Raw genomic sequence first — 23275 nt, 5'->3', positions numbered from 1 at the left:
CACATTTTGTGGTGTCACTAACCGCTCTGTGACATCTGTAGTGGCCCTGACGCAACTGCATGTTTTAAGACGATGTACTTTATTCTGCCCAAAGCACCCGTACGTGCTTGATCGAAAATCCTCGTTGTGTAAATTCTGCAGCTCCAGTGCCCCCTTCACCTCAGCTAATTTTAACAGTGTGCTGCCAAAAGTCATGAGTTTGCTTAGTTAAATGGACACCCCGACTTGCATCCCCCTTGTGTAACTGTTGCCTCAGCACTAAGAACCACCCCCGCCCCACACCTGGCCCACTGCTCCGCCATCACATGACAGGCACTCTAGGAATTCCAGCCTCGTGCGCACTGTACGTGTGTGTGTGTGAAAGGAAGCTCAGCTTCTACTACAGTGTGATAGTCACCGATACTAGCTTCAGGGTGCACAGCTGATCTCAGTGCCCCTGTGACCAGCCCACTTATCCTAAATCAAAGCTTCATTCACAAACCAGCACCCAAGCTGGTTCCCGGCGCTGGTTTAGCCTGCAGAAGCCACAGCAGTGCCCTCTTCGCCACATCTCTCTCTCTCTCTCCACTTTTTATTTAATTCTCCCATCTCCCCTGCTTTATTTTTCTCGCTTTCCTTTTGGGCAACCTATCCTCGTCTGTGTCGCCTTCACCTCTGCTACCACCATCAAGGAAAACACTTAAGTGCCTGTCTGTGTTTGGAGGGAAACTGCACAAGAACTCAGGTAAAACCGCATTTCCAAAAATGTTCTACTGCCGTTTGTTGAAATTGCATTGCTTTTTTAAACTTAATTTGCAAAATGTAATAGGCTGTTTTCGAAGCCAATTTAAGATAATTGAATGAATGCCCAGCAATATACTGTTGCACATCTTGAGTGAGCGAAATGGCTTAAAAAATAGCCTAAAGCTAATCACATTACTTCAAGGCGTTGACGTAACACCATGATGTTCATTATACAGAAAGTGGGGTTATGCTATACGTTTGCAGGATAACTTGAAATATTACCCCATGAGATGCCTAGTTATGAATTGCAGTACCAGCTCCTCCCATCCATTTACAGCACGAGTGTGGTACTGGTGACTTTGGCAGCAAGCTCATATGAAGATTAAACTTGCTCTGCAGTCTGCGTAGACTATGATGGCCCTTTAGGAGGAAAGATACTTGGGATAGGTGCCAAACATGGAACATTCTGCCATCATATATCAGAAAGGTCACAGGTTTAGCCTTAAGAGACAAGGATTAAAGACACATCTTTTTGCTCTCTAGGCTAGTAAGTCAAGCATAGGACATTTTCCAGTCACTTGCATAGCCCCTGCACCTCAAGCATCTGGATGCTATTGGTTTGAAGCACTATGGAAAGGCATTTTAAAGGACACAAAGGAGCTCTCCTATGGTTCACTTATGTACATTCTTATATGCCTTTGTGAATGGGCTTCAAAACATCTAAAATGGGAATAAAAATGGGAATATTTGAGGGCTATTCATGTGCAAATGGAAAGGACTTTGTCCCCTCTGCACTTTTACTAAAAAGGAGTTGGAAGTTTCAGGACGAGTTACTTAGGGATGTGAGAGTATGTAAAAGAGTATTCCTGTAGTACTATTTCACATACTTGTAACTACGTCTTTGAATTAGCCCAAAAGGACATGGATATGCAGTTGTTCACGTAGTGTGAAGAAGCTTGAGTTGTTGTGGTGGGCTTAAGTGCTGAGAATTCTCATTCGAAAACTGATGGATTCTAAATTCTTCCAGGTGCCCTCAGGTGCTTCAGCTCTGAGTGCCTGCCATTTGGATGCATTCACTGGTCAATCGACTGGCTGACTCATTCTCATCCTTTCATCCTATTTTTACCACACCTTCAAAACAGATGTTAGTACGCTAACCTCTAAAGTCTCCTTAAAAGAAGGATTAGTGTCTATTTGTTTTGACCTGGGTAGTGAAGCAGGTGGGAGAAATATATGACTTTTCTTGGATTACCTATCCAAATTCTGAAACACAAACCGCACTGTGTGTAATGCACAGTGCTGGATTAAACCCTGTGGAGGCCCTGAGGCAGTCGAAATTTCGGGGGCCCCTCGCAAATTAACTTCTAATTTGTTTTAAATTTTACTAACCAACAATTTTAATAAACTAATTTTACTACACAAATCTAAACATTACACATACGTAGTTTGCACCACATTTGTTTTACAAATTGACAGCTGACAGAAGATGAGCTTTTAAGAGACAAGTTGTTATGGGAATCTGGTGTCTATGGTTTATGTACTTTAAGTTGTTAATGGGTAAATTACATTAATATAGTATTTTCTCTTTAGAGTCTTTTATGTAAAGTTTTCATTTCTTTGAGTTTATTCATGTTGTTCTATCTTTTGGAAACAATTTAAGAAAGCTTGACCAAATCAATATTATTTTGATCTGTTGTCGTGGAGCTCTTAAAAGGAGTGGGTCCCATAGGCCAGCGCCTACTTTCACTATTTGGTAATCCAGCACTGGTAATAGAGTTGCATAAAAGGAAAATAAATTATTGTAGTTACCTGGTTGATCGTTTTTTTACCTTACACAGCCCAAATTTTAAGGTGCTCAACATTTTTAATTGTTTGCACAAATTGCCTTCTCCATTCCTTATTCGATTACTGTGCTAGTGCGACAGTCTAACAGTGAGGAGCAAACAAGCACTTTGCTTTCTCACATAGGTCCTTGTTTTTGTAATCACGGGAATCTTAGCCATAAATTCTTGGCTGGAAAATTGTGTGCACAGATGAAAATGGTTGGTGTTACTTCCGCTAAGTACTCACAAAAGGATACCCAGTAAATCCTTCAACACTGAGGTGACTATGCCAGGCAGTGTGAAGAAGCCTGAGTTGTTGTGGTGGTCACCCTTAAGGTCATGCTGCACATAGTATTTTAATGCATATCATCCATTTTTAAGAAACAAGCATTTGCAATGTAATGGGTCTCACATTTGCTCGAGTTAGAGCTACTAGAGTTGTAAACTCCTAGCCGGACTTGTCTTGCCACATAAACTGAAAATTAAAAGCCAAACAGTTTCACATAATCAAGCCGATTCACAGCGACACGGCCGCCATAAGCATAGCATCAGCGTGAAGAGACACACAAAAGGAAAGAGAAGTTTGCTTGCAGTCAAACTTATCGGTAAAAGTGCAATTAGCCATGTAACAGGGGTGATGGCCAAGGAGGTAACAAAACCTCCCCAAGGAGGGACAAACGTAAACCATTCACCAATGTCATCAAAGGATTTTTGAAGGGCAAGCCCACGTGAGGTGGGCCTTGTTAAAAGCCCAGATACATACCAACATGCTCGACCTAAGAGAGGGATTATTGCATCGTTAAACCGTATATTGTGCTGCTGGGCGGTCATTTTAGTAGACACCCGAAGCATCAAGAGTTAAATCTGTGCTAGGAGATACATTCTCAGTGCACAAACAGCTTGTAGGCATATTAAAGGAGGCCTCCCTGCAATCTACTCACTTTCATGTGATACAGTTTTTTTCAAAAATGTAACTTTTTCATTTCTCTTGAAGGAAGCTAGGCACAAGGAAAACGCAGTTCTTATTCTTAGTAGAATTTTTTGTTAATTCATTTGTCATTGAATTTTCACACTCCTATAAAGGTGCCTGTCTCAAATAACGAAAACTCAGAAAAAGCAACCTCCCAGGAACGTGCTGAAATCGCTGCCCCAAGAAATCTGTAGCAAAAAGGCGAAAATGAAAAGTCTACAACTTAATTAAGGGCAATAACTAGAAATACGTATTTTGCGATTTCTTTTTCAATAAGTTTTTGATATTTTTAAGCATGTCCCTAGCCCTAGCTATTAGAGGAGCAGTGCCCATATCAACATAATACATATTCCACATCCGTGAAAAATGTAGACATGTTTACAGTAACTCAAGTGAGGTATAAGTGAAAAATGCCTAAATACACATACAATTTCAGTGGGGAAAAGAGGGTTGGGGAAATGGAAAAGGTACAAAGATAGTGAAGAGGTGGGTTTTGAACTCTCTCCTTAATTAAACCAATGAGGAGGAAAGTCTGAGGTGCAATGGGAAGTCCTTCCAGAGTCTTAGTCTAAATGTTGAAAAAATCCTGTAAGCCTGAGTTTTCTTAACTCTTCTGGATGTACAACTTGGCAAGGGATGTGCTAATAGTAGTGCACGTGTCACCATATGTATTGAATGTCTAGGTACTGTAGCCACGTTTTCTCAGGTGAAGTGCTTTTTAGATAGCACAGCGAGGAAGCTAATGCTGATCTTTCAAGGTAGGGGAGCTGTGGTCAGACATTTTGGCTGGTGATTACTGGAGCTGCTCAATAAAGCTGTGCTTTAAATCGTGTTACTGAGGATTCTGGGAGGCCATTGGATAGAAGGTTAGCTCTAGCGATGTGTTATAGGATGATAGCCAGGACTGTAGTGTAGATCATAAGTTGCTAGGAAGGGCTCAAAAGTGCACAGCAATGTACCCTGGAACAATGCTGTTTGTACCTGTTTCTTGATATGATCCTTCAAGAAAAGAGCTCAGTCCATGAGAAAGACACCACTGTGTAGCTATAGTAAGCACCTAGCCCCTATAGGAAACTGTTTTTTTGATTTGCTAGCACCTTTGGCACAGTTTCTAAATCTCCCCAAAAATCTTCCAAAAAAAGGCTCATCCACCTCAACTCCTTCCTGTAAAGTTTGCAGTGCGCCATGAAACAGAAGCAGAAAAAAGAGGGTGGGTGTGTGTACCAAAACATATTTTCCCCGCACATTTTTCGAAGGGATTTTTGAACAGCACTATAGCCACAGTGGCTGAACTAAATTACACCAAATTTGGCAGAAAGGTAGATCTTTACCCAGAAAGCATACTTTTTGTGATTTGGTATAAATCTGTTCAGTGTGTTTTGAGAAATTACGGTTCAATATTAATAGCTACCTGGACTGTTGAGCTTAAATAAAAAAAATCAAACCTTCTGATTGGTTGAGGGGGCTGTTTCAGAGCAAGCACTGATTGTCTGGCTGCAACATGAAAAGTAATGCCACAGCAGCCACAGCAGCCACTACAGAACTCAGAGACTTGGTCCTCTGACCTGGAAAGGTTTTTGAAAAAGGATATAAGAGGACAGGGTAGGGATACCACAAACCCCCCACCCCTTTTAAGCCCTCTGGTGTGTGTAGGGTCCCAGAGGGCCCAAAATTGAAAAACAATTGAGGGTCACAAAAAAGGTGGGGTGGGTGTCTTGGGGGTAGGGTGGTTGGCTGCCCTCAGGTGGGGTTGTGCCTCAGGCACAACCAAGAGTCCAAGTGCATGCACAATGGCTGGTGGTGGTTGGTTATGGTAATAAGATCTTACATTACGTTAAAGAAACCTTAGAAATTCACTGGGAAAAAACCCAAAGGCTAAGGTGAAATTATAGTTGAGTCAAAATATCTGTTTAAAGGGTTAAAGCGTAACATTTTAAACACAAAACACTGAAATTAAATTAATCAGTTATAGTCTACTGAGCTAACTAGAACTTGTGCCCCCACTGTGCTTGGGGCACAACCTCTAGGTAGCTTAGTAAACGATAACAGGTGAATTTCAGTTTATTTTAGTTTAAAATGTTACGCTTTAACTGACATTTTCACCCTACTATAACTTAATTTTAACTTTTGTTTTATATATATATATATATTCGTAACCAAGTCCCGGAATGCAGGTGCTCCACACAGCGGTCCTGGATGGGTTCCGAGAGGCCCTAATATAACCTTAAACACTCCTTCAAATATCAGGAGAACCAGGACACCTGCAATATGAAAATTCAGTTTATTTCAGCACAAAATGATTTTGTGCTGAAATAAACTGAATTTTCATATTGGAGGTGTCCTGGTTCTCCTGATATTGGAAGGAGTGTTTAAGGTTATATATATATATATATATATATATATATATATATATATATATATATATATATATATATATATACTATGTGATGTGGAGCGACTCTACACTTACTTTCAAAATATGTTGTTACTCATTGGATGATATGTCTACCCTTGACATACAGACCCAAGGGCAGGGAGGGGTGCCAATGTAGTTATAGGAGGGCCATGCTAATGTCATATTTTCTGGATATCCAGATAGGACAATATTCACAATTAATTAATCTAAAATGAGCAAATTTATATTCCTGAGAATCTGGCATAGATCAAGATGTATTACGGACACCCCCGATCTAGGGTTATATTTGGTTGATCTTTCCTTCTAAGGGCACCGTTGGGCTGCTTTTAATATGATGCTTCTTACTGCTCTAAACGTAACTAAGGGTTGATATTAACAATTTGATTGGTATTCAATGTACTGATATTTTACGAATGGAAGACTGGATTGACCTTGCTTTGATTCAAACGTAGGACCTTCAGATCACAGCGGATGTCAGCGATGAGCGTTTACCCAGTGAACCATTTTCTCATCACGAGGGAAGGGGGCTAGACAGCTCAAAAGATATCCCAAGTAGGCGCTAATTCCTAAGTAATCCTCACAACTATTTTGTTTCCTCCTCTTGCTCAGACTTACTTCTTCGGCATCTCACTGTCTCTTGTAACGTGGGACCGCAGCCTGTCTCGTGCTCCTCAATGAATGGCATTTCTGAGAAGCGGGAATGCCAAGTGTGCCTATTTGTACAAGAGAAACCGACCCGACACAGGGTTAACTCCCCCAAGGAAGTGAAAAAGCCACTCAATACATTCATAAATGTGGTCTGGAAAAAGGCAACTGACGTCGAGTTCTGTCTCGTGAGAAGTCATACACGTAGGGACCACAAACAACAATGAACAAGGGGGGCAGCTGAGCCTTTCAAAGTCCTCAGAGGAGATGAGCCTACGTGCCCAGCGCGAGGAGCACTGAAACGTACAGGGAGAGCTAGAGAAACAAAGGAGGTGACTACAATGCAGGGTCTCAGCGGGGTACAAGCGTTTTATACTAACTCATTATTATTATTATTATTATTGTGTGAAGGCAAACAGTGGGACCGCGAAGGTGCGACAGACCCTTAACGCGAAATGAAATGAACAGAGAACTAAGCAAAGGGTTTTCATCAGAAGGCTGAGACTAGATTTCAGAAACATTATGACACAGAGATAGTTTGGAGGGGGCTTTAACGATTAATATTTGAAAATATATTTGTTTCACAGTCGCTGCGGTGGTGGTAAAAAAATATTAACATTTTTTAAAAAGACCCGGGAGACACAAATAGGAACATTAATGGAAAATAGATTAAAACTGGGGGCCTCACAGAGTCAGTGTATCAAGCGTAGGTAGTAATAAACGGCAAAGTGAGCAGCAGGTCCAACACCCGAATCAGATGGGTTATGTTTGTCTATAAATGTCCAGTATTACTTCTCGGTCGGTCGCTGCCTCCTGCTACTGGGTGTGTTCATGCGTATTGCTGTCTGACTGTTGTGTTCTAATTATTCCTACGTCTCTCGTCCCATTCACTACTTTTGAGGTGAGCTCACCCCAGACATGTGATAAGATGGAACTCTGCTCATCCACCGGGTGTTATAAGGCTGAACCTACCCATCAAACTTCCTGTTTTTATCTTGTACCTCATGACTGTGACTAGGATGAGAAGGAAGGATGTTAGCCGGGCTCAATTTCCCAAATCTCTTGGTGGGAATCTTCAGAGCCGGCTACAGAGGAAAATGGTGGGAAATTACTTCTCTATACAGCAGATGCTACAGCAAAAGCATTTGCTGCTGGCTGCAGTGAAAACAAGCATTTGCAATGCAATGGGCTCGCTTTTGCACGAATTAGAGCTATGAGCGTTGTAAATTCCTAACAGGACTTTTCTTGCCACATAAATTAGAAATAAAAAGTAAAACAGTTGTCATAACAAGCGGATTCAAAGTGCCATGGCCGTCATGAGCATGAGCGCAAAGGAGAGACACAAAAGGAAAAAGAAGTTTGCACGCAGTCAAACGTATCGGCAATCATGCAATTATCCATGTAACAGGGGCAGTCTGCAAGGAGGTAACAAAACCGCCCCGAGTAGGGATAAACGTAAAGCATTTACCAATGATAACAAAGGATTTTCGAAAGGTCGGCCCACGAACGAGAGAAAGTAATGGGCGTGCAGTGGGCGTGGTTAAAAGCCCACAATACTTACCAGAGGTCAATGCGCATGCATGCTCGACCTAAAAACAGCTCTATATGGATAAGTGGCAGGAAGAGGAACATGGAGCCTTTTTTGCATAATATTTAATGGGTAAGATGATTGTAAGGACAGCCTTACTGGTGTAGGAGGAGTGGAAGCTTCAATAAGGTGGGGCATGCACATGCAATAGAAGTTTCTTCAGGCTGGAACAGCACCTACAATTTATGTAAATAGGAACATACGCGCTGTAATCAGGCTTCTGTGAAGGCACCTACAGTTTCTAATTGAATGCTCACTTTCTGGTGTTTAAATGAGAGCATTCCACCATGCATTGATTACTTTGTAGGTGTATGGGTAGAAACTGGACTGGCATTTAAAGTGTTTACTGATTACTGTTATAGTGGAACATGCCAACAAGAGGCTTTTTGTGGAGGAGTACTCCTCTTTGAGTTCATGCTCTGAGCATTGAGGAGAAGTGGACTGGAGGACATCGTTAATGTACAATCTTTAAGTATGCAAACTTTACAGAATATTTTCTCCCCTCTGTCTGATTCTGAGAAGAATGAATCGGATTATCCGGTTGTAGACCAAAGGGGAACATACATAGACAGAGACATTTTGCCTGAAGTCCTGGCAAGAGTGCTGCAGAATATTGGCTTTCCAGAAGAAGAACAACCTTCTACCTCATCTAAATAGGTCTTGAATAGACACCTTCTGGTTTACCTATTCATCAACATGTTACGGATATCATAATTCATGAATTCATGTTTCTAGATTTATGTTCAAGATAAATTTACTGGAGGAATTCGACAACAACATTCCTGCATCTGTGTGTTGTGGTTTCAATGGTTGCCAGTCTTGTTAGAGATGCTTGCACTACTGAAAAAAATATAGATAGACTTGGTGGTTACAAAGTGCTGTGCTGGTGCACATTTGGTAATGAGAAGGGAATCTTTGGTGGACATATTAGCCAGTCTCTAATTTTTGCCATTACAACATTCAAAGTAGTGCAAGAAGGAACTGAATATTTGAATTTGTTAGAAGCAATTGAACAGAAAGCTGAATTTATTTCAGATAGCTCATTTGATATGGTACCGGCATCTGCACTGGCTGAAGGTGCAAACACTGCAGCAAGATGGAACCTTTTTCTGCAGGGATTGGCATACTCATACAAAGATCCAAAACATTACGTACGCTTTTTGAAGGGTTTTGACTATTTGGATCATAATGGAAGAGACGCTACATAGACTATTCAAATAAAAGAAGCACTCTTTCTTTTTTAGACAGCTAGGAACATCAGCATCAACATCACAATCTTCAGAAAAATCATAATTCTGTAAACAGGCAAGCAGATTTCATCAGCAACAGTCTGGATCTTTCAGAAAGCAGAAAAATAAGAGTTGCCAAAATCATTCAGACCAAAAATCCAAACATTTCTCACCAAACAAAAATCAGTATTTCTGACTATGCCGGGAAGGTTCCGCCTCCTGTTGGGGGTAGAATAAAAGCAATTCAGGGCAGCAGAGTAAAGTCCACTTCTAATGACTCAGTGTTGGAGATAATTAGAGAGGGATAACATAATGATTTCACTTCAGAGCCTACAGTGACTGGCCCATATGTACTCCTTGTCCTTCAAATCCAGTCAAGAAAGCAGTGATGATGACGTCAGTGCAGACATTGCTGTTGAACAAGGCAATCATGCCAGTACCTAAAGGAAAAAGAGGGAGAGGATGCTACTCAATAGTTTCTCTGGTTCCCGAGCCTTCAGGAAAATTCAGACTAATCATCAATCTCAGGAGAGTGAACTAGTGGATCCAACAGATACCCTTGAAGGTAGAGTCTATCTAGAATATAATTCACTTAATCACGGAGACAGATTTCATGATTATAGTAGATTTGAAAGATGCCTACTTGTGCATACCCACAACCTTCGCTCATCAGAAGTTCCTGAGATTCTGCATTCAGTGTTGCCATATCCAGTTTCAAGTGTTACCCTTCTGAATTAAATCAGCACTGAGAGTAATTCACCAAGATGATGGCTCCCCTGGTTGTTTTGCTTCATCTCAACAATTGGAAAATTTGTCTTTATCTGAACAACTGGCTGCTCCAATTGTCAACAAAGGATAAAGATCTTTTGGGTTGGGAGGCAGTTCAGGGTGGTCTCCTGGAACAAGACCTGTTGGTTAATCTTCAAACGTTCAAGATAGAACCATGCATTGGACTGGATGTCTATTTGAGCTTGCTTCAGAACAGATCTGGGAACGGTATTTCTCCCAGTAGAAAGAGCAGAGAAATTACGAGACAGTGCTAGAGTTGATTAAACACCAACGCACTTCTGCAAGACTTTGGTTGAGCTAACAAGGGCACCTGGTTTCCTGGGTGTTTCTTATTCAATTGACAGGAATGCATTTGAGACCTGTGGTGATGAGGGTGTTGAAATATTGGAGACCCTTAGTTAGCCTAGAGAATCAGATTCATTTACGTTTCAACTCAGAGCTGCTCCTCGCCGGTGGTGAAGAATCAGGCAAAGATAATAACAATGGATGCCAGAGAGGAGGGTTGAGGAGCAATATGTGGACATTCCTCAATCCAGGCCAGATGGCCAACATAGAAGAAAAATATGTCTTCATGTTGGAGAGAAATATAACAATTTCAAGATCAGATTTTTCATTAACATTTGACAGTGAGAACAGACAACATGTCTTATGTAAACAGAGAAGGAGAAGCCAAATCAATTGCCTTGAATTTAATTGCTGGGAGGATTGGGTACTAGGCAGAGAATCACCCTCTATCATTAAAAGTAATTCACATAAAGTGGAAGGTCAATTTAGAAGCAGACCATCTGAACAGAGCATTTCTGTCCTTGTGGGAACTATAATTAACACAAAAGACATTTGGTAGGCTATTTTGAAATGTTGGGACTTCATGCCTAGATCTATTTGCTTCCCTGGAGAATAATCAGGTGCACAGACTCTTGTCTCTTTTTCCAGGTCAGAAATCTGGGCGAGTGGATGCCCTGTCTGTACTTTGCCCTCATCATCTACTCCTTGCCTTTCCTTCTATTCTGCTATTAGCTAGTCTGCTTCTAAAGATCCAGCAGGAGGCAGTTGAGGTTACACTAGTGTTATTTTTGCGGTCATGCAAGTCATTACTATTTCTGGTGAAATCCAGGTCTCTGGATCCTCATTGGAAAATACTAAAGACACAATTTTCTCATCGGCCACTAGGGTGTCTTCCTCTGTCAAGGCTATCACTATCGGTTTGGAAATTAGGAGGACAAGGCATCAAAGTAGAGGGAGTCATGCTCATTTTAACAGAAGCAATTAAAATGTTGGGTCATCTACTTTGAAATCACATTCAAAACATTTTGAGCACTGGTGTTCCTTAAAATCTCTCCCTTCTGTAGACTATGGGATTTCTTCTATACTTCATTTTCAGCTTGATGGATTTGAGAAAAAGTTAATATGAAGTGAATTGAAGGCATAGTGGTCTGCTATAAAAGCCTTTAGAAATCATGGTGGTGGCACCGCCCAGGATGAGGATTTGTTTGAGAAAATGTTAACAATTCTTTCTATTGCAAGAAGACCTTTTGTTACATCTTTAATACATACTTGAGATTTATCTTTATTTTGAGGATGTTACAGGATGTTCCATTTGAACTGTTAGGCTATAAAGACTTGAAGAACAAGTTACTTACCTTCATGAATACATTATCTGGTAGAGACACTATCTAGCTGCAGATTCCTTACCTTCGAATTTCCAATGCTTCAGGCTGGATCCGGAAGATTTTTGCATGAGCAGTATCCCTGTGTACCACTGGGTGGCTTCATTTGGTTCTGAACAGCATTGTTGGCGCCAGAAGTAATGTTGCGGTCACCTATATAGGCGCCACACAGAAGCGCAGATGTCAGTTACTTTTCATGGGTTTCCAGGTCAGGAACAGAGAGCCATGAAGTGCACTGACTTTGGTGTGTCCAAACTAGGGCCCTGAAAGGAATCATCCGTAATCCAGGAAATCTGTTTGCAGAGCAGGGAGGAATGGGAGGGTCTATAAGGGATCTGAAGCTAGATATTGTCTCTATCAGATAATGCATTACAGAAGGTAAGTAACTTATTCATCTGATAGAAATATCTAGCTGCGGATTCCTTACCTTTGAATAGATACCCAAGCAATACCATCCTGACGGTGGGCTGCAGACAAATTTGTCTAGAATAAAAAGTCCTTTAGGACCAAACTGGTGAAAAGTCCATCCCTTCTAACCTGATTATCGAGACAGTAGTGTTTGGCAAACATGTGCAGGGAAGCCGATGTTGCTGCCTGGCAGATGTCCAGGACTGAGACTCCACTTGCCAATGCTATGGTCACAGCTTTTCCTCTGGTGGAATGGGCCTTTAAGCCCTCTGGAGGCTGTTTTCTTGCCAGGTGGTAGCAAATTTATTTACAGAGAATGACCCAGTGTGAAATGGTTCGCTTCTGTACCGCCCAACATTTCTTTGCTCCAACATAGCCCAGAAAGAGTTGGTCGTCTACCGGGAATTCCTCTGTGCGGTCATAGTCGAACGAGAATGCTCTTTTTGGGTCCAGACTGTGGAGTCATTCCTCTTCTTTAGAGGGATGTGGAGGAGCGTAAAAGGTGGGCAGGGTGACAGATTGTCCCAAATGGAATGGGATCACCATCATTGGAAGGAAAGAGGCCCTAGTGCAAAGCACAACTTTGTCTGGAAACATTCAAATAAGGAGGCTTGGATAAGCCTGTAGTTCACTCACTCTCCTGGCAGATGTTATTGCCACTAGAAAGTCTGTCTTGATGGTAAGCAGCCAAAGGGGACAATTGTGCAAAAGGGAGCACACATGAGGTAGGTGAGAACCAAATTAAGGTCCAACCGAGGCATGATAAAGGGCGATTTGGGAACATACGCACAAGCCCTTTGAGAAACCTTTTTAAAATAGGGAACTTAAATAAAGAGGGTTGGTCAGGCAGCAGCAGGAAGGCAGACAGAGCGAAACCCTTAAGAGTGCCCGGAGAAGAGCCCTGCTGGGAAAGGGTAAGAATAAAGATAATAATATCAGAAAGAAAGGCAGAAAGAGGATTGATAGACTTTTCTGAAAAGTATAATACAAACCTTTGCTATCGGAAGGCGTACACCTTCGTGGTGGAGGGACGCTTGGCTGCCAGAATAACATTACAGACCTCGGGAGCAAGGTCGAAGGCTGTCAACCGGTGCCACTCAATCTCCAAGCAAGAAGTCGCAGAGCTGACAGGTTCAGTTGGAGGACATTCCCCTGCTGTTGGAACAGAAGATCCTCCCGAAGGGGCAGCCTGATTGGAGGATTGATGCTCATTTTCAGAAACTCAGGATACCAGACTATCCGTGTCCAGTTCAGAGCCACAAGGATGACTTGGGCCCAGTTATTCCTGATCTTCTTGAAAACTCTGGGCAGAAGTGGTATGGGTGGAAAGGTGGAAAAGAGGCCTGAGTTCCACTTGAGACAAAAAGCGTCTACGAGTAATAGCAGCATTGAAAACTCCAGTGTGCAAAACTGCTGTCATTGCTCATTCTCTTCAGAGGCAAACAGTTCTAACAAAGCTCTCCCACTGCTGAAAGAGTCCTTGCTCCACCTCCCAATGGAGATGCCACTCGTGATCCGCTAGGCGTCGACGGCTTAGTTCATCCTTCTTGGAGTTCACACAACTTGCAGGGGGGTTGAACCACCAGGGTTATTCCCTGCTGTTCCAGCCATGCCCAGAGATGCAGGGCTTCTTGACAAAGGATCCATGAACCCACCCCACCCTCCTTCTTGCAGTACCGCATTGTGGTGGTCTGTGAACATCTTTACTAACTTTCCCTTGACAGACAGAGGGAAGAAATGCTTTCAATGCTAGTCGGATCACACGGAGCACCAACAAGTTAATGTGGAGTCTGGAGTCGGAGACCAGAGTCCTCTGATATGTACCTCTCCCAGATGGCCGCCTCACCTCAGGAGTGACGCATCTGTCACTACTGTCAGATCTGGTTGGGGAAGGGAAAGGAGTCTGCCTTTGACTCAATTGTGGTTTATCAGCCACCACTGCAGGTCTTTTGCAGCTCCCTCTGAGATCTGGACCGTGTTGGAGAGATTCCCCTGATGCTACGCCCACTAGAACTTCAGGTCCAACTGCAGAGCCCGCATATGCCATCTGGCATGATTCACCAACAGGATGCAGGAGGCCACGAGGCCCAGCAGCTTAACAGTCATTCTCACTGAAATCCAGGACAGAGGCTGATACATCGCTATTATAGCCTGAATATCCTGCTCAGGAGAATAAGTTTGAAACTGCATTGTGTCCAGAACTGCGCTGATGAAAGGGAGTGTCTGAGAAGTAGTCAGGTGTGACTTTGCCATGTTTATAGTGAACCCCAGCAAATGCAGGAGTTCTACCGTAGTCTGAAGATGGGAGACGACAGCCTCGGTCAAGTCTGCCTTCAACCGCAAGTCATCAAGATAGGGGAAGGCTGACACCCCTAATCTCTGCAGACGGGCTGCAACCACTGCATCACCTAGGTGAACACCCAAGGGGCACTGGTTAGGCCAAAGGGGAGCACACTGAACTGAAAATGCATGTTGCCTACCTTGAACCGTGGCGAATGCCTGTGGGTCTTACAGAACCAGACTAGGAGGGCTTAGAGGGCTTGAAGGCTGCAGCTGATTGGGGGTTGATAACGGATGACTTCTTGCTACCTGATCCATGGAGTCGAAATTCACTGCATCCATATCCTCACACAGCTTGGGAAGCTTGCACAGTATGGTGGCTGACACAGAGATGATGAGGTGGCATGCCCCTTCTGTAGCTACGAAAGGGGCAAAAGGCAGACTGGAGATGAGGGATCACTGAGAGGACCAAGGACGTGGCCATAGCCCACGAGTACTTGAAGCGCTCAAGTACTGATTCTGCCTTCTCTCAGAAGAGTTGAGTCCCATCAAAGGGCATGTCCAAGAGCTTGGCCTGGACATCCCCCAAAAAGCCAGATATTCTCAACTAGGCCTGGGTGGACTTGTAATATGTGGAGCTCCGTGAAGTGCCCAAAAAACTCCACCCCACTAAGCAGAGTTCCCCAAGCAGTCGAGTGCGTTAGGTTGTGCCGTTTGTGCTGATTTTTAGCACCAGATGTTTGTCCCAAGCTGAAAAATCGGTGTGAACGGCTCCTTGCTCAGCGCAAGAGGGCGCTGTTTCTTTTCTGCAGTGATTTTCTACTCAAGAGGCAGCTACCTCAACGCGAACGAAAGATTTCTCAATGGGAGCAGCCACAACCATCTGCGACCGGTCACGTTGAGGAATCTCGCTGGGAGATGGTCTTGAGTGAGATTTTAATTGCTCGCGCTCACCAACTCACCATTGTTGAGCGCGAGCGAGGAAAAAACTCCACTCCGCTTCACTGTGCTGAGTTTTTGGGACCTTTGCACTCTAAGCAGAGCACTGAGTGGGAAAAACTCTGCAAACTCCGTGAGCGGAGCGCAGTTCGACGCCCACCCCCTATTCTCAACTAGGTGTGGTGTCTAAGAGCCACTGTTTACGAATCCGCTCTGCCCAGTGAGTCAGTCGTGTTCAATCCACATCTATTTGTGAACTTTGCTGCATCTCTCCCATCTTTCACTGCTCACAAGAAGATGACCGGGGCCTCGTCGGGACCTGTGGCAGCACTTGCGCACCGTAAAGGTGTGCAGGAATGCTACAAAGACACAAGGCTGCTTGTCTGACTTGGTTCAAGAAATCAGTTTGAAGGTTTATCATGGCATATCCTGCACTAGGATCCTTGCCTGCCTGGGTTACACTCACCATAGATTACTTTGAATTCCGTTACCAATAGAAAAGAATGATAAACTGTATATTTTAACGCATTATGAGGTTCCGTTTTCATTTCACAGAGGATACAGTTAAAATTGCACTCAGAAGAGCATTAATGTAGATTTAACTTACTTGTAAAATAGATCAGCTGGTATAGTGCCTGTGACATAGATACGTGTGAGAGCTAAGAGGCACAGAGTTGAATCAGTTAGTCAGAAAACTTTATTCTACTTAAATAGTAATAAAAACAAATAGCATAATACAAAATTTCGTATGCAATGCAAACAATACATCAATAAAATATAAATTATTCCGTTTACCAGAAAGCAACAATTATCCGTAATGATCTTGATGGAAAGTGCCCCTCTTAGAAAGCTTACAACAGATTGGCAAATTTCATGGGTGTCAAGAGATAATAGGAACCTAAAACCTTCTTGGTGCAAGCTAAAACTGTGCGATCTCAGGGGGGGAGTAAAAAGGATGATGTTATGATTCTGTAATGTGCACAAAAAAGTAAATATTGCAATGTGCATTGTCTGCAAATATTATCCCAGGGATATGGGGAAGACTCTCCAGCTATCCACCTTGGACCGGGAATGCAACTAAAAAGTGGGCAATGCCCAAGCAGAGGCTAGTTAAATAAAGCCTGTATTGAGGATTTATTATAAAATATAAGTAAAATTGCATCTCTTGGGTAGGAGAAACAATGTCATAATTACTCAGGAATGTTAGCCGGGGAGGATTGTGCCAACAGTTGAACTGTACCCTTTCAAAATATGCTGTCATTATTTGGGCTCTGGCTGAGGGCAGGATATGAACAGGACCATCAAAAAACCTTGTAAAACCCAAGTCGATGAGGGTACACTTTACTTATCCCAGCCAGGGAATATTTTCAGCATTGGCCAAAGTCCAACAATCCTGGAGAATATGTTTGGAACATTCTAGTTCCGTTGTCTGCTATATTGTACCCACAATAACAGGGGGGGCAGTCCTAGACAGTCCTCTAAATAATTCAATCCCACCTCTGTATGACAAAAGGAGGTTCAGTATACTTGGGGGATCATCAAAAGCCTCCTGAGAAAGCTATTCTGTATGACTTAGAGTGTTGGAACAATTACAATGCCCCCACACTCAAGCCCCATAAGTGGCAATTGAAAGACACTTGGTTTTATATCGGGCTATTATTTCCTTTACAGGCTTATGGCCTAGCTTCGCCGCAAAGCAAAAACAATGCTTTGATCACTCTATTTGTTTGTTGCACCCCTAAAACCATCAGGGAGTCCCTAACTATGTATTAAAAAGGATCCTCAACTATCAAAAATGCAATACTTTGTCATCAACATTTCCATTGTGTAAGATTTACCATGATTGATTTTTCAAGCCCAAAGAGGACATAACCTCGGTAAAGGCATCAAGGGCTTTCTGCAAACTGATTGCTGTTCTTCCTAAAATGACAGCACCGTCTGCGTAGAGCAGCATGGGGATAAAATGATTGCTGACTTTTGGGAAGTCCAGTTTCTTTTGCAATAAACAGGTTTTTATGAAGATGAAGAACAAAAAAGGAGCCAAATACATCCCTGACAAACATCTTCAGCTGAGGCTAGGGAATCTGTGCATTCACCACCAGGACCATATTGTATTTAAGCCGTGGTGTTCCAGTGTAATTTCTGAAGGAGTGTATCCAGGGGTTCTTCCACCCCCATATCACCCAGCATCTCCCACAGTGTACCATGGTTGACAGTGTCAAAAGCACACAACGAGTCCATGAAGGCTAGATGTAAAGAGGACTTCATGGATCTACTGTACTTAAAAATAATTCGCGAAAGGTTAAGACACTGCTCAACTGTTCCCATTACTTGCCTAAAGCCATAATGAGCCCCTGAAAGTATGTTGTTTTCACCGGTCCACTCTTCCAGTAGTGTAAAAAGGACCCTGCCAAGGACCTTGGCTTTAGAAACAGTTAGGGAAATCGGCCTGTTACACACCAGGCCATATCTTTCACCTTTTTATAAGATCGGGACCATGGTGACCACTTTCCAAATTGTGGGGAGTGGGCTAATAATGGCAGCTCTAAAAATGTTAGTGAGTATTGGGGCACATAAGACAGGATTATTTTTAAAAAGGTCCACTTGGACTCCATCTGGCCCGGGGTTCCCTACATGTACCTTGCTTATTGTCTGCCTCCACCTCCTTCACTTAGATAGAATGACTGAACTGGACAGCCATTTCCCTATCTTTCACCATACCAGGTTCAATCTCTTGGTAGCCTATCACCTTGTTAGAGGGATTAAAAATAGAAATGTGTCACCCATGCTGTCTCTGAGATAAGGCATTCAGTATTAGAAAAACGGGCGATTATTAACTTCCCAAAATGTCTTCATATCTGTGGAGCTATCTACTGCAAATAGATTGGACCAAGCTTCATTTCTAAGCTCATCCTTTCTGGCTTTAATTGAACTTTATAGTTTTTCTGTGCAGCGGAGATCACGTCCCTATTTTTTGAGACAGCATTAAGGGCTGTTTTTAACTGTTGGTGTGCTTTTTGTGCTTTTGTACAGGTGCTGTCAAAACACAGCAAAATAAGGGGGGTGGAAGTGGGATGATTGGCTTTTAGCTCAAGCGATATGGCTGAGCACAGGTTCTCAAAGTCCTTAACTAGGGCAACAGGAGTACCCTCTCAGACAGGCATCTCTTAATTAGCTCAAAATGTTCTCTCACAATGTTTGCCTGAAAAACTTTAGTTAAACTACAAATAATGGTAGTAACAGCAGGTTTGGGTTCTACTGGCCCGGATTCTAAGTGTAAGTGCTCTACTAAAGGATTGTGATCACTGGTGCATTTTACAATTACCTTGAAATCAGTAACCAGACAATTGTAATCATTAGTTATTAGCATGAAATCAATAGTGCTAGACTTATTCCCTCCCATGAAAATTGGATAATGAGTGTGGGTATCTTTCGCACAATCAGACAGAAAGACTAAGCAATCCCAGGAATGTTCCAGGACAACACAGTGAAGGTTGAGTCTGAATCAGGTAGCAAAGAGGTATTACACACACAAGCCTGAGTTCCCTGGAGAAGCTGGGCACCCCCAGGGCCTACAATAAAATCTGTTGCTACGGGATTTAGTGAGGGACCTGATCCTGCATGTACCAGTGGGAGTCAATCGTTCTCTTCAAGGTTAAAACAGGGAAATAATTATTGAGAGGGAGCAAAGGGGGTCTGCGGACGAATCAGCAGATTATCAAGAGCCTCATAATTTGCAGATGCCCCTCCATGAAAGGCCCTAAAGGGGGTGTAAAAATATCTCAAGGGTAGCACTCTCACTCGGCAGAAAGAATCATCCAAGTATCTTAGTAGTTAATGAATTACTCATCACTCTGGGGGATCTGAAATTTACAACTATGTACTCCCTTTCTGGAAATACTGGTTGATGGCCAACACCCAACACTCTTCTCACTGTTAAAATCTCATGCAAAAGGTTTGCCAGCTCCCCAGCATTAGAACTGAACCAGTGCAAGATTTTATATTTCAAGACATCCACCGATTCTTTCTTCCCCATATATAGGATGGGAATGCAGTCAAGGATGATAACATAAGGTGTTGATTCCGGACAAAGGTGTAAATGTGCCCAGTGCAGGTGATTCTGAATAGGTCCTTCAGGAAAGTCCCCTACTGCTCCAGGGAGAACTTCTTTTATCGGTCTAGCTGTGGGAGTGTTACTGGGGACTTCAAGGCAGGTTGCAGCCATTGGAGTAGGCGGGAACTGCATGGGTCCATGAGAGAGTTTGGAGAATAAGTCCTCAGATGCAGAAGTTGTATGAGGGCCTGGGGCCGATGGATTGTTCTCCATAAGAAGCTTTCCCATCTGTTTATACGGTAGTTAGCCATAGGAGGCTACGGTTTTCTTAGGACCCTGATTCTTGCAAATAGCTCCACTTTTAGGGCTCTCATCTGTGATATCAGTCTAAGAAATAGGTAATCATTATGGGCTTTTATCAGTCCAATTAGTTGTTCTTCTATGGGCGGGTTAGAGCTTTCCTCTCGAGCCCATTGTTGGGTGGAAAGTCACTAGGACCACCCTTTTTCCGTGGCTGATCCTAAGGTTGCCTCTTTGATGGTATACGCTTATTATGCCTGCTTTTTTTTAGCATGGGTGAATATGATTGTGAGAGGGCATCGATAGGGACTGTTGAAAAGTCCGATTTGAGGTCGACAACCTCAAAAAGCCCATCAGGATTGCCGCGGAACAAAAGATTTCTGCCTCTCATAGGGATGTCAGAACCTGCACCATTGCTCAGGAGAATGCTCTTACTAGGCCCTGCTCCAACTTTTGTACAAAAGTCAAAGGGATCATGGTTCAGGGGCGGCACACTCTTGCAGTCCACCAGTGGCCATGGGGCAGTGGGTAAGGACAGGTAATGTCTCCTAACCGCGTCTATTTTGTCCTCTACATGCCCAATTTCCATGTTTAAGTCACCCATTACTGAAGTAATTTGTGGTGGAGGCAGTATTTTATGTTACTGATGGAGTGACATTCACGCTTCCTGTTCCTTGCATTTTCTGTTTGCTCATAAACCCTGGTAATGTTACAAGAATGAAGGAAGACAGAAGTCAATAAAGCGCAATGTCTGATTAGGCAGCACTCTATGAGTAAATCTTACCACCAATATTCCTCTGAGGGGCTCAGTACAAAGGAGGTGGCCCAGCTCAGCCTCGTCCAGCTGTGGTTGAGCACAGACGGGCCAGCTGTTGGCCCGGTCTTACCCAGCCACATACCCAGGCACGTCCTGCATGTGACCTGCATCGCAGGAGTTTGTTGGAGCTTTAATAGCAAAGGCCAAAGCGGTGAATAGCTGGCCCCTCCTCTGGGCAGGGAAGAGCAAAGGTCAAGTCAAGATGAGTACTGGGGGACAAAGTCCCAGCACAAGCCTGAAATCCCGTTTGGGTCTCCAGAATCATTGTAGGGCTAACTGAGCCCAGCTTCCACAAAGGTTGATGAAATCAGTATGCTTATATATGCTAAAACGAATATGTGGTATGGTATGATGGCTGGTTGTGTGGACTTGTGTGTAGCTGTATCTGGATGTATGTGTGTATGAGTATATAGGCAATGAGTGAATAACGTATATAACTTCTGAGGGTGTGTGTGCAAATCAGCAGGTGGTGACAGAACAGGAAATGCCTCCAAGGAGCCATAGTAATGACAACGAAGAAAAAATAACCTTCTTAAAAAAATCTGCGGTGACAGTGGTTGCAAATAATATAACTATATCTGTTTTATCTTAATTTTTCTTTTTTTCAATTTTTGTGAAGTTATAGTGAGATGGGTTGAGGGAGGAGTAATAGTTATTAGATATTGTACTAGTTAGTGTAATATGGCCCCAGGGTTAGAGACACCTGCAATCGATTTGTCATTTTACTCGAAATGTCAATAAAATAAAGTTGAGTCATAGAAAGTCCTGTTATCAGATGACTGTTGAAATCATGCAGGAAGAATACATCTATGTCTTATTCCTAGAGTTCCATTTGTAGCTCTAACTACCAGGCCTTTTACTAGGAACTTTCCCAGCATAGCTTGGGACCACTGATGGTACCCTTACCTATTGTTCCTTAACGTTCTCGTGCTGTTGAGAGACTGTAGTGCGTTTAAGTCTAGCCAGTGACAAATGTCTGAGAGACTGTGGAGAACCCAAGGGTTTGCAGCAAGATGCGCCAATGAAGTATCAGTCACAGGGGTTTCTTTGAGGTTCTCTATTATGTACCTGAGTTGTAGATGTAGTCTGACTTTTTGCCTGCCTCTGTCTTAGAAAAAGTACTTAATTTGGAAAGTCCTGGAAGGTTTGTTGACCTTCATTGGTAAACTGAGATGATGTTACTGTCGCGATTAGTCGCATACATGACTTTGCCCGTGTGGTGCAGCCATTCATCCCAGCTGGAGTTTGTTTCCCACCGGATGCAACTGTATCAGAGGCTGCAGAGACTGCAGAGGCTGCAAAGAGTGTAGTGCCATGATCGGCCAGATCGTGCCATTCCATCACAATGGAGTAAGGAAAGCTGCAACAAGAGATTTGATTGAAAACATACTGCCTGGTGGATCTGAAGACCTTGATTCGATCATCGTGGAATACCCTTGACCATGGTGTAGTGAGAGCATTACCTTAGCCACAAACTTCTGGAGTTGCTTTTCCCAATCGACCAGACTGCTGGGTGTCTAATAGAAAATAATAATAATATTAATAATAATAAAATTATGTATAGAGCGCCTAGTACCTTTTAACAAAGTGTCTCAGCACTGAGAAATAGCTCCAGAAAACAAGTCAAAGCGATTACCAGAAACAGCCCCAATCAGATCGATCTAAATAACCAGGTTTTTACATTTTTATGAAATGATAGTTCCGTTTTTTCCTGTCTGAGAGAAAAGGGAAGAGAATTACTCATTCTGGATGCCACAAAACTCAAAGAACAGCCTCGTTTTACAGCAGTAATACAAGCCAAATAAGCTCATGCTGATCTTAAATTCCTTCTAGGAGAATAAGGTGTAACCAGAGAATGCAGATAATGAGGGCCTTTATGGTTAATAATTAAATGACAATGATACATTGCTTTAAAAGAGAGCCTTTCCCTCAACAGCAGCCAATGCAGTTTAGCAAGAGCAGGGCCCGAAGGTGCTCGCCTTGGAAGATTGAGCAATCAACGAGCTGCTGCATTCTGTATGCGCTGGAGTCTCATCAGTCAAGACTGTGAGACTCCCAGAAACAAGACATTACAGTAATCTAGCCTGAATGGGAGTTCGGCCTGGACCACTGTCTTTCTCGCAGCCTTTGGAAGAAATACAAGAATCTTTTTTAGAGTTTTTAAGATTCCGAAGCATTTTCCAGCCAGATCTGTAATCTGACAGTCAAACGTGACCTTTGCATCAAACCGGATGCCAAGATACTTGACTTTTGGCTTAGGTACTGGTAACGGCCCTAACCAATCAGGCCACCAAGCAGAGCACCAAATCAAAGGCTGATACCAAGGTAAGGACCTCAGTTTTCCCAGCATTCAGCTTAAGGCAGCTGAGGTCTATCCACCCAGTTACATCTGAAATGACCTTAGCATAGCCGCCTGCTGTATTGGTGTCATCATGAGATAAGGTGATTATTAGTTGCGTATCATCGGTGTACGACACAATATCAAAGCAGTAAAGCTTGATGATATCAGCCAGGTGGCGATTAAATAAAGTAGGGCCCGGCGAGGAGCCATGAGGTACCCTCTGCTGCAAAGAAAAAACTTTAGATGTAAAAGGTGTTTGTGCCACCTGAAAAGTGCGGCGCTGCAA

At 43.0% G+C, this 23275-nt stretch overlaps 1 protein-coding gene across 1 annotated transcript in view; it reads left to right on the top strand.

Moving 5' to 3' along the window:
* The first annotated feature begins 369 nt into the window (after window positions 1–369).
* Window positions 370–23275, top strand: part of OCA2 (OCA2 melanosomal transmembrane protein) — an 866379-nt gene continuing 843473 nt past the window's right edge. Inside the window, exon 1 of the mRNA XM_069204281.1 lies at window positions 370–724. The gene's annotated coding sequence lies outside the window, so the exon portion shown is untranslated. The remainder of the gene's footprint in view (window positions 725–23275) is intronic.

This window comes from Pleurodeles waltl, chromosome 8, assembly GCF_031143425.1.
Source record: "Pleurodeles waltl isolate 20211129_DDA chromosome 8, aPleWal1.hap1.20221129, whole genome shotgun sequence".
Taxonomy (NCBI): Eukaryota; Metazoa; Chordata; class Amphibia; order Caudata; family Salamandridae; genus Pleurodeles; species Pleurodeles waltl.
Note: the sequence above shows the minus strand (reverse complement) of the source record. Positions and strands in the feature narration are given on the sequence as shown.